Source organism: Dipodomys ordii, unplaced genomic scaffold (genome assembly GCF_000151885.1).
Source record: "Dipodomys ordii isolate 6190 unplaced genomic scaffold, Dord_2.0 Scaffold11, whole genome shotgun sequence".
NCBI lineage: Eukaryota > Metazoa > Chordata > Mammalia > Rodentia > Heteromyidae > Dipodomys > Dipodomys ordii.
This window is the reverse complement of record NW_012267227.1, coordinates 635,441-647,652: the sequence shown is the minus strand read 5'-3', so window position 1 is coordinate 647,652 and position 12,212 is coordinate 635,441. Positions and strand designations below refer to the sequence as shown.

Below are 12,212 nucleotides of genomic sequence, written 5' to 3'. Positions count from 1 at the left end.
TTTTCTGCTTATAAGGTGTTGAGGAATCGAACCCAGGCCTCATGCATGCAGGCAAATACTCTACCACTGAGCCACCTTCCCAGCCCCAATGATAACATATTTTAAGTCAATGGTACTCTATTTATTTATGCATAAACCCAGAATCTCACACACCACCACCAGACTCTCACTGTACCACAACCCCAGCCACTAGCTAATTTTTTTTCTTTCTTTTTTTTTTAGGGGGGGGGGCGGTCATGGGGCTTGGGCCTGGGTTCTAGCCCTGAGCCCTTGGCTCAACATTAGCACTCTACCACTTAAGCCACTTCCAGTTTTCTGGTGGTTAATTGGAGATTAAAGTCTTGTGGACTTTCCTGCCTGAGCTGGCTTTGAACTATGATCCTCAGATCTCAGCCTCCTGAGTAGCTAGGATTCTCTTTTCTTTTCTTTTTAATTTTATTTTATTGCAAACTGTAACAGGGGTTACAGTTACATAAGGCAATGAGTACATTTCTTTACAAACTGTGCTAATTTTCTTTAAGGATGTAAAAGTCTACTACTATTAAGATAGTAGTAGAACAAAAAAAAAAAACTACCCAGAAAAGAGCTAGTACAGAGTAAAAAATGACAGTCACATTTATTTTATTGCTTAAGTACTTCGTAGGAAGGGGAAGTTTTTAAGAATCTTTGAATTTTCAACTTATACTTACTGCATGCTAAAAGGAAGATGGGATTAAGGCTAAACCATTAATAAAATAGAAAAGCTGTAGACAATCCTTGGGTAAGTGTGTAGACACTAATTCAATTAATGAAACAAAAGAACCGATGCTAATGACAGACTCCAATTCCATTTATATTCAGGCTTGTTCATCATCTTTGAAAGCCAACTCAAATTCTTGTTTGACAAAGACACTCCTGACAAATTTTAAATGTATAAAAGTCAGGCAAATTAAACCTTTTCCATTATAACTAAACCTTTCAGGAAGCTACTGTAGTAAGGGTATAGGAAGAAATGTACCTAAGAAGTAAAATAGCACTAGGTGATAGTGGTTCAACACCTGTAATCCTAGCTACTCAGGAGGCTGAGATCCGAGGATCGCGGTTCAAAGCCAGCTTGGGCAGGAAAGTCTGCAGGACTCTTACCTTCAACTAACCACCAGAAAACCAGAAGTGGTAAAGTGGCTCAAAGTGGTAGTGCACTAGCTTTGAGTTGAAGAGCTCAGGGACAGGGCTCGGGCCCAGAGTTCAAGCCTCATGACCAGCCAAAAAAACAAAAAAAAGAGAAGTAAAAAAGCATGTCATCAACTAGGTTCTTAGAACACAGAGAAACACAGTGGGAAAACTTCTTTTTAGAGTACCCTAAGATGAACAAGTAAAAAATGCCCCCAACTCCTAATTAGCAGGACTTTGAAAACTTGAAGCCCAATTTTCATTCCTGAGCTAATCTTGATAACTGGAAAGCCGCATCATGGTTTGCTTAACATAGACATGGAGGAGTTACTTAGTTCAGAAAACCGCTATAATAATGTACAGTATACTCACTGTGAATGTGTGTGCCCATATGCACACAGGGTTCTTTTGTTAATAAAGTTATGATTATTAGCAAGAACTGCTATTCTGAAAAATACAAAGTTCTCCCTTGCTTTCTTTCTGCTGTGTTCTGTTACTCAGGGCAGGGGATAGTAGCTAGGATTTCAGGTGTGAGCCACCAGCACCATCAACAAGACAAATTTAAACTAATTTTGATTTGTTGATATATGCATGCTATAAAACTATCTTTTTCAAAACTTGTATTAAAATCAAAACTGTTAACAGTTTTGTGCCCAAATTTCAAACTCTGATCTCTTATCCTATCTCTTCAGAAGTTAGCAGTTCTGTGTAACTTCTACCTAAAGTTATAATTTCTTATTTACTGTTAATCAACTGGAAAGCAACCAGCTACAATGTCCCTTACGGAGCATGAGAACAAGTTTGGTGGGAATTCAACAGGAGGAAAGAAAATGAGTCATGAAAATCAAGATTCTGTTTTCATGTAAAATGTCTCATTGAAAATAAACTACTAGATCAAAGTCTACACCATATTCAAAGCTAAATTTCAAGGTTAGACACAGGCAGCATACTAACGTGGTTGTTTTTCTAAGAGGTGAATATCAGAGCCAACACACACACCATAATGTGTCAATAAGAACACATACAGAAGTACAACAACTACAACAAAGGAGAAAAGGCAAAAAGCATACATCAATTGTTTTATTAAGGGGAAGGAGGAACCAACATAGGAATCCACCTTCATTCATGTGTATTTTTTAAAATAGCAAACTGGTTTTTATTTTTAAAGGAGTGAAATGCAAAGTGGAATGAATTCACTTGTTTTTAACGGGCAAAGTATAAAGACAAAGGACTAAGAATCCTACCAATGCCACAGTAGTCCTAAACTGGATGTAAAGTAAACAACTAGAACAAAAGGTTGAGTTACCTTTCTTCAAATCAGCGCCTACAACTGTGTGAAAAACAGCAATTCAAATAGCATACACTCATTAAATGCAACTTAGAGTGATTGCTTTGGCAGCACATATACTAAATTGGAATGATAAAGGGAAGATTAGCATGGCCCCTGTGCAAGGATGACACACGAATTTGTGAAGCATTCCATATTTTTTTTTTTCTGGTCAGGGCTTGAACTCTGGGCTTGGGCGCTGTCCTTGTGCTCTTCAGCTCAAGGCCAGCGCTCTACCACTTGAGCCACATGGCCACTTCCAGTTTTCTAGTGGTTTATTAGAGATAAGAGTCTCATGGACTTTCCTGCCCAGGCTGGCTTTGAACCACGATCCTCAGATCTCAGCCTCCTGAGTAGCTAGGATTACAGGCGTGAGCCACCGGTGCCGGCTCCATTTTTTTTAATGCAATTTAGATTATTTGGATCTATTAAGTTTAGAATATGAGAACGCTTGACTTTTCACTTTTATATTGTCTTCATGTTTGCACGTTAATATAATAATACAAAGAATGAAGCTCTTTTCTAACAATTATACATGTTAGAATATATTTACACAGTGGAATACTGTATAATTATAAAAGAGTAAAATCCTTTGTTGTCATTCACAACAAAGTAGATGAATCTGGAGAACATTATGTAAGGAAATAAAATGGGTAAAGATAAGTACTACATGATCTCACACAGATATCTGGAGTGCTGAGGACAGACAGATTATATAGTAATATATAATTATAGTTACATATCAACCAACATATGATGACAGTTAAGATAGGAGGATTATTTTTTAAAAAATGAAAGTCCAGAATAAGCATAATCATATATAGAGACAAAGTAGATAAGTGACCGTCTATGGGGGCAGGGTGAGGGAAGAGGCTAGGTGTGGGAGGGGGGATGGAAGTGGAGAATGAATAAAGAATAATTACGGAGATCCTGTTAGGGTGACGAAAAATTTCTAAAAATTACTGAACTGACAGTTTGTACAGCTTCTTGAACATATAAAGAACTGTTAGATGGGCAAATTGCATTATGTGAAGTAGGCCTCAATAAAGCTTTTAGAAATAAGTAAATAAAAGTAAGTAGGAGCAGAAAAAAAAGCTATTTCTTTCTCCTTTCTCTAATCCCAAAGGGATGAGAGCCAGTAAATTAGAAAAATGAATCTCACATTTTGATGCTTTAATAACTGGGAGGGTTGGTTTTGCTTTCCTCTCTGTGCTGCTTAAAACAAGGTGATAGCTCAGTTTACTTAACAGATTTATTTATTTTTGCTTTTAACATTTTACGTGTAATCACTTTCAATGAAGCTGCATATGGACTTTATTATCACATCTGTGCCATATAAGAACTAAGGAGAAGAGTAACACTGTCTCATCACCATCAATATCTAGTTTAATTGTAAAAATGTAAATTTATGTCTACACTAAATAGAGCTTTCCTCCCTCATCTTTCCTATTCAGTTTCATATGCTTAACAAATTTATTCTTTTGTAAATTAAAACAAAAGCTCTAAGCACTTGCGTACACGGCTTAAGAGTTTTGAGATTAGCTAAAGATTATTCACTTACTTCACAGATGAACAACAATGAGGGCCAAAAAAGACCAACTTGCTTGCTGCTTGCCTAACAAGAGCAAAGGAGCAAGTGGCTAAAACTGATGTCAGGCCCACAGCATTCCTTCCTTCCCTTCAGTGATGTAATGATGCTCACATCTGAGAGATACCACTCCAGAGCCTTTTACCTTTGCACCTCAAGTACCCTCTGTCTCCTTTCAGGAACATTAGGACATTAGGACATTTTGTACAAACCTGTAGGAAACCAATCTATAGGAAACCATTTGTGAATTTGGGTATGCATACATCAAAGGTAAGTTTACAAACCTGTAAGTTTTTAAAAAACCTATAGTAGGCTGGTAATGTGGCTTAGTGGCAGAGTGCTGGCCTAACATGCACGAAGCCCAGGGCTTAATTCCTCAGTACCACATACACAGAAAAACCTGGAAGTGGTGCTGTGGTTCAAGTGGTAGAGTGCTAGCCTTGAGCAAAAGATGCTCAAGGACAGTGCCCAGGCCCTGAGTTCAAGCCCCAGGACTGGCAAAACAAAAAAAACCCAAATCTGTAGTAATCCCCCTTCTTTGCCCTTCACTGTAGAGAACAGTGATATAGTCAAGTCTGCTATGTACAAATTCAGATCCAGAGTAATTTCACTTGCCTTCTACTGGATGTCAGCTTTCTCACATTGCTAGGTCTTGTGGTACAGCTATAATGCATTAATGTGGGGGGGGGGGCAAAATGGGGGAAGGGGAGAAACAAAGACAGAGACAGAGAATGCTGGTCTTGCATTCAGGGTCATAATACTGTCCCTGAGCTGTCCTTCAAGGCTAGCCACTTGAGCCACCGCTTCATTTTGGCTTTTTGGTGGTTAAGTGGAGATAAGAGTCTCATGGACTTTTCTGCACAGGCAGGCTATGAACTGTGATCCTCAGATCTCAGCCTTCAAAGTAGTTAGGATCACAGGTGTGAGCCACCAGTGCCCAGCTTATATGCATCATTTTTCTTTTTCTATTTCTTTTTTTTTTTTTTGGGGTCCGGTCATGGGGCCTGAACTCTGGGCCTGGGCACTGTCCCTCAGCTCTTCAGCTCAAGGCTAACACTCTCCCCTTTGGGCCCCGCGCCACTTCCGACTTTTTTCTTTTTGCTTATGTGGTGCTGAGGAATCAAACCAGGGCCTCATGCATGCAAGGCAAGCATTCTACCACTGAGCCACCTTCCCAGCCCCAAATAAATAGACCTTTTTTTTTTTTCTGTTCATTGTGGGCCTTGAACTCTGGGCCTGGGTGCTGTCCCTCAGCAATGCATCATTTTTAAAGAGACAAACATTAGGTAATTAATTGCCAGGTCTATTGCTGGTTTCACAGCTTAAAATAGTTAATGTGTTGTGTTTTATGTAAGAAGTCACATCCAGTTAGCAAAACTAAATGTTCCCTCTTTATTTATTGGAGAAACTGTTCTTAGGCAGCCATCAATTCTACAGTATCTCAGTGGAGGTCACTGCCTTGAGGACCTTCTCTCTCCTACAATCCCACACAAGTCATCTAAGAAAGAGTCAAGAGGTTCGAAGGAAGGTCTGTGTGAAGAAGACAAGTGCTGTGTTGAGTAACCCAGTATCTCCTTCCTCTAGCTAGCTATGCATCTCTCCCTGCTTATCCTGAGGCACCTACCCTCAGAGAGGGCAATTGGGTATGAATACAAAGTTAGCCTTGCTCTTTTTAAAATTAGGAAGCAGACTGAAATTCAAGGTATGTTATCGTAACTGTATAGTCATTTTTATACACATACACACACACACACTCCCTTCTCTCTTCTTTTGCTCCCTCACCTGCCCACTTCAGCCAAAAGTTCATGCTAAACTAAGCAGTGATACTGTGTTTTAGACTGTTCCTATCTCTTTCCTTTAGCAGCAGCAGAGTTAAGACTCCTTTTAATTCCAATAGAATTAATGCGTTTGGCTCATCATGACAGGGTTGGTGAGATGCTGTCCAGAGGGCTAAAGCCCATTTGCTGTACCCTCAGCTGCCACCTCAGACCAAGGTAATCCTTCTAGAAACCAGCTCTCTTCTGGGAACACAACGTTAAGTTTACTTCTTTTTCAAACAGAAACTTCCTTAACCACCAGTTAGACCTCCTAATCTGCAGGTCTGTCTATCTCTCTTGAAGACCCAAAAATTCCTCCTCTTTCCTTTCCAGAATGAAAGACAGCCATTGCAGACCTGGGGTCACATGTATCTGCAATGGAATGCTGGCCTTTGCAAGACCCTGGCCTAACTGACCACTCTATGACTCACTCTTGAAATAAGACCAAAAAAAAAACCAAAAAACAAAACCTCTGCTGAAATGGCTTTGACTAAATGAAAATGTGTAAGCCAAGTGCCTCTGCTCTGACTGCATAAGAGTGAGGAACAAATACTCTAGGAGGAGCCTCCTCCTTTAGGTTGCTCAGGCCACTCTTTTAGCTTTGACCACCTTCTAAAGCATTCTTTTTCAAAATCGTTCCCATTGTGAAGACATGCACTGGGAAAAAAGAGAAAGCAATTAGGAAAATTACAGCCAGTGACAGGGTCTGACATCAGATGAAAGAGAAAGTAGCCACTAAGAAAAAAAAAAAAAGAACTGAGCAAAATGGGGAAAAGTTGAAAATCCAGAGTTTTCATTAACCCTTAAAGTGAAGGCTTTAAAAACTGCCATGGGCTCAGTTGCCAGTGGCTCAGGCCTGTAATCCTAGCTAGTCAGGAAGCTGAGATTTGATGATCCTAGTTTGAAGACAGCCTGGGAAGGAAAGTCTGTGAGACTTTTATCTCCAATTAAGTAACCACAGAAAGCTGAAAATGAAGACTTGGCTTCATTGGTAGAACCTTGAGCAAAAAAAAAAAAAAAGGTAAGGGACAGCACCCAAGCCCTGAGTTGAAGCCCCTGTACCACCACACACATGTGCGCGCATCACGTACACATGCGCGCGCACACACACACACACACACACACACACACACACACACACACACAAATTGCAGTGGGTCCAGGTTGTTGCAACCAGCTCCAATTTCATACTCATAATTTCATGAGACTGTCACATCTTATGAGCAGATACCTGTATGCAATGTAAAGGGCCTTGCACAGCCTACACCACATTTAAAGGTTAAAACTGCAACACTGGTGCTGGCGCTTTACACAGATAAATGTCTGGAAAATCCTATCTGGGATTCACACACACACACACACACTCACACAAAATCCTATCTGGGATACACACACACACACACACACAATCCTATCTGGGATACACACACACACACACACACATCTGTTTCACACACTCACACAAAATCCTATCTGGGATACACACACACACACAATCCTATCTGGGACACACACCACACACACACACACACACACACACCTGTTTCACACACTCACACAAAATCCTATCTGGGATACACACACACACACAATCCTATCTGGGACACACCACACACACACACACACACACACACACACACACACACACACACACACACACACACACACACACACACACACACACACACACACATCTGTTTCAGGCTGTGACCAGTCAATCACCAAAGCAGAGTGAAAGCAGCAGACACGCTCTATACTTGGTGTCCTTTACTGACTCTCCCTGACATGCCCCTTCTCTCCCAGCCACTCTAGTCCCACATTTCCACACGCTCTTGAGCTTTTTATATCACAGTGGAAAAGTTTTAAACATTGGAGCAGAGGAAACCCAAACCAGTCCTCCTCCTTTTCCTCAAATTTACTTTCTCCCAGTTGTCATCTGGAAGAGGTCACCACAACCTCATCTTAAAATAACCGGGTGTGTGTGTGTGTGCACAGGTCTTTAAGGAGCTCACAACACAATGAGTGCAAACATGTGAACAAGAACACAAAGCAGCCAGCAGGAAGGGAAGAGAGAATTCCGAGAAGTGTTTTGTGAGGGTCAGGCAGGGACCACAGGCAAAGTGCCTCTCTTTATCCCTGTGGTACAACCCATAGGCAGTTTCTACCCAGTTTTAGGGGGCAGGGAACTTTTCTTTGAATTACATTATTGCTGTATATTCGAAAGTGTAATTTACATATACATCTAAACCAATGGTTCTCTATGGGAACAGGGTTTTACCCCCATAAATGTGTATGTCAATATCTAGAAACTTTTTTTGGGGTCAGTCTTGGGACCTGAATTCTAGGCCTGGGCGCTGTCCCTCAGCAATTCAGCTGAAGCCAAGTGCTCTACCACTTGAGCCACAATGACACTTCCGGCTTTTTCTGCTTATGTGGTGCTGAGGAATCGAACCCAGGGCCTCATGTATGCAAAGCAAGCAAGCACTTACCACTGAGCCACCTTCCCAGCCCCCTCTTGAAACTTTTTTGTGTACCAGTATTAGGCTTAAACTCCAGGGCTTTGTGCTCTTGGCTTTTTCTGCTCAAGACTGGTGCTCTACTATTTGAGCCATACCTCCACTTCCAGTGTTTTGCTAGTTAGTTAGAAGTAAGAGTTTCAAGGACTTTCCTGCCTGGGCTGGCTTTGAATAGGGATCCTCAGAACTCAGCCTCCTGAGCAGCCAGGATTACAGGTGTGAGACCAGTGCCCAGTTGGACACTTTTTTGGAAGGGAGTTGTCACAAGTAAGAGATGCTACTGGCATACTGTAGGTAGAAGCCAGGAACTCCTGCAATTCACAGTACATAGAATTAGCTAGTCCAAAGGGTCAGCAAAATCTAAACTCAGAAATTCTGATCTAAGGGAAGGAACCCTGGAGAACTGATTTAGCTATATGCATGATAAAAAATAAAAATCTGGAATACAAATTTGCTTTTGTTTATTCTCAGAGAACTAAAACTAGTCATTCTAATTGATATCATAACCTCTCACCACAGATGAAAATGTCTTCCACTTATATTGACTACTAACCATGAAAATTATTTGGCCATTTATCTTACATGCTTAGAAATAAGCTATCCATGTTAATGTTCTAGAAGAAAGACTACATAAACTCCAAATGAGAAAATTATGACATTAAAGTAATTTTCATATTCAAATGGAAAGTTTTCATAAACAAATCATATAATAAAACCTTATGAGAAATTTCTATGTCTACCTAGAATGAAACATTTGCAGTAGGTTCTAATTTACTCTGAATGAAGAAAATATGTCCATAATGACTTCACCAAAATAAAGTAAGTTCAGAAAAAAACATTACCCTACAACCCCAGGGCTTAAATAGTGAAAATAAGTTTGGTCTCTTGGAAAGTGTCACAAAGGTAAAAAGTCCAACTTCTCAGCAACCAAAAGGCTTTTAAGAAGGATCAAATCACTGCAGGTGTGATTCAAGTGGTAGAACACCTGCCCACACAAGCTCAAGGCCTTGGGTTCTAGCACTAGAATACCACCCAAAAAAGAGGGGAGGGTAGTATAAAATCATCACTAGGCAACACAAGGTCAAAGACTCATGGAAAAGAAAAACTCTGATAAATTGGACTTCATCAGAATTTATGACTTACGTATTTTAAAAAAATGTCATCTAGAATACCAAACAGAATTTTGGGGAAAAAAAATACATTCATAACAAACTTACAGACTATATTTTTAAAAACCCATAATAAGATGAAGAAAATTTAACTGGGCAAAAAAGATTTGGACAGGCATTCCAAAGAAAAAGCTATGAATCGCCTACTACACATGAAATGATTCTCAGTATTATTAGGTAACAGATTCTCAGTATTATTAGGGAAATGCAAATCAAAGACAGAGAAACCAGGCCCCAGTGGCTCATGCCTGTAACCCTAGCTACCTAGGAGACTGAAATCTGATAATCATGGTTCAAAGTCAGCCCAGGAGAAAAATCCTTAAGACTCTTATCTCTAATTAACTACTAAAGTGGAGCTGTGGCTAAGTGGTAGAGTGCCATCTTTGGTTAAAAAAAAAAAAAAAAAAGCCAAGTGTCAGAAATAAGGCCTTGAGTTCAAGCCTCAGTAATAACACAGAAACAAAACACAATACAATCAGATCTTTCACACTTGGTAAGATGCCTTTAACCGAATATAATGAAACACAAACAGTAACAGTTACTAGACGGAATCCTCAACACACAGCTGATAGGAACATAAAATGGGGCAGCCACTACGGAAAACACTTTGGCAGTTATATTAAATATTAAGCATAAGCTTAATCATACGATCCAGTAATTCTACCCTAGGCATTTATAAAAAGGAAAGAAGAAGGAAATTGTACAAGAATGTTCATAATAGCATTATTCATAGTAAGTAGACACAACCCAAAATGTCCATCAATGGCTGAGGAGAAGAACAGCCAGAACAAGCTATCTTGCCATGATATGGACCATGCTGGGTGAAAGGAACACGACACAGAAGAGTACATGTTACACAATTCATTTATATAAAACTGTTTAGAAAAGGCAAAACAGAAAATATCATAAAGACAGTAAGATTCGTGGTAATCTAAGCTGAAAGAATAAGGAGCCCAGCTTTCTTTCTAGAATGACAGAAATGTTCTAAAATCTCATGGTAACATCAGTAGCACAAATTAAATCCATCAAAAATCAGTGAAGCACTCTTAAAATGGACAGAAGCCAGGTGACATTGCTTTCATTTTACTGAGGACAGAGGTGACTGGGGCATTAGCCTTCAGCATTTAGAACAATGGATGGCACATGTAAATATTTGTGGGATGACATTAACTTGCTTAAAGTCAAATAGCTAAGGAGAGGACAGGCCTTCGTGCTTAAGCCACCAATTTCTTTCCCCACAAAAACCTCAGCCGAATTCAGAACGTCAGCTCTGTCCTAGCACCATTACCATGCTGCTCATTACCCAGTGACCACACATTTTCCTGCGTTGAGAAGATTGATGTTGATACTCGCTCTGCGGTACTTCCCTCCACCTCCGCGTGGAATGAGCTTCAGGTCTACATGGAAAAGTAATAACCTCAAATAGGTCACTTGTTGAATCTAAGCCATCATAAAGGTTTCTTCAGTTTCACAAGTGTCCCCGTGCGCTAACCTACGTCAATCTTGCCTTCTGGGTAAGTAATTACTAGAGATGTATTTAGTATCTGTACACAGGGCTCCAACATAAATATAATGTTACATCCAGATTATCATTCTTGCCAAATTTAGAAGAATCGCCATACTTTTAAACTTTAAAAAATTATTGCATTGGGCTGGGAAGGTGGCTCAGTGGTAGAGTACTTGCCTTGCATGCATGAGGCCCTGGGTTAGATTCCTCAGCATCACATAAGCAGAAAAAGCCAGAAGTGGCTCTGTGGCTCAAATGGTAGAGCGCTAGCCTTGATCTGAAGAGCTGAGGAACAGCATCCAGGTCCAGAGGTCAAGCCCCACAACTGACAAAAAAATATATATATATACATATATATTGCATATCAGATTTTATTATTTATTGTCAGTGTTTGATGAAGAATTATTCAGGGCAAAAGTTGTTTAAGCCAAATGGCCACTGAATATTTTCTACATTTTCTTTTACCTTTCGCTGCATGAAAGCAAGCAGCCAGTGGCTTGGAAACAAAAGTCTGAGTGTGGATATGCTCAGAATCTTCCAAAATAATACTTTGGAACTGTATTATAAATGAGTGGATATAGTTCCACTGGTATTCCTCCTACTCCACCCCTCCCTACGCTTTACTACAAGGATACCTTATAATTATTATTTTATCATCAGCAGTATTTCAAAAATTAATCTAAAACTTAAAAACAATAATATTCTCTAAATGGAGGGAAACATGGGACACAAAAATTTTCACCATTATTTAACTTAATGCATTTCATCATCAAAGGCTCCAATAACCACAAAAGACTAAACATAAACTTATTTTGTGAGCTTTAGCAGAAACTTCTATTGCAAGTTCCTCTACCCTTAGTTAGCCACTCTGAATTGCCAAACTTAAACACATTTCTCATGCCCAGAAGACTGAGTATTGGCTCTCCAACATTTCTCAGCTTAGCAACTTTGTGAAACCATAGCTTCTCTGAACTTTAATTTTATACTCTCTCACTCTCTTTGGAACATAACATGGACATATTTTAAAGTACCTTTGGGTCTGAAAAGATAATTAGCTTGTATTTGAGTTTTCCATCCTCCTGAAACAGGTGACATAACTTCACCAGCTTAAGAAGGAGGGAAAAACCTAAAACAACAGT

General features: G+C 39.7%; 1 protein-coding gene across 4 annotated transcripts in view; it reads right to left on the bottom strand.

Moving 5' to 3' along the window:
• Nucleotides 1-12,212, bottom strand: part of Aagab (alpha- and gamma-adaptin binding protein) — a 42,848-nt gene that overhangs the window by 23,926 nt on the left and 6,710 nt on the right. The gene's annotated exons all lie outside the window — the stretch shown is intronic.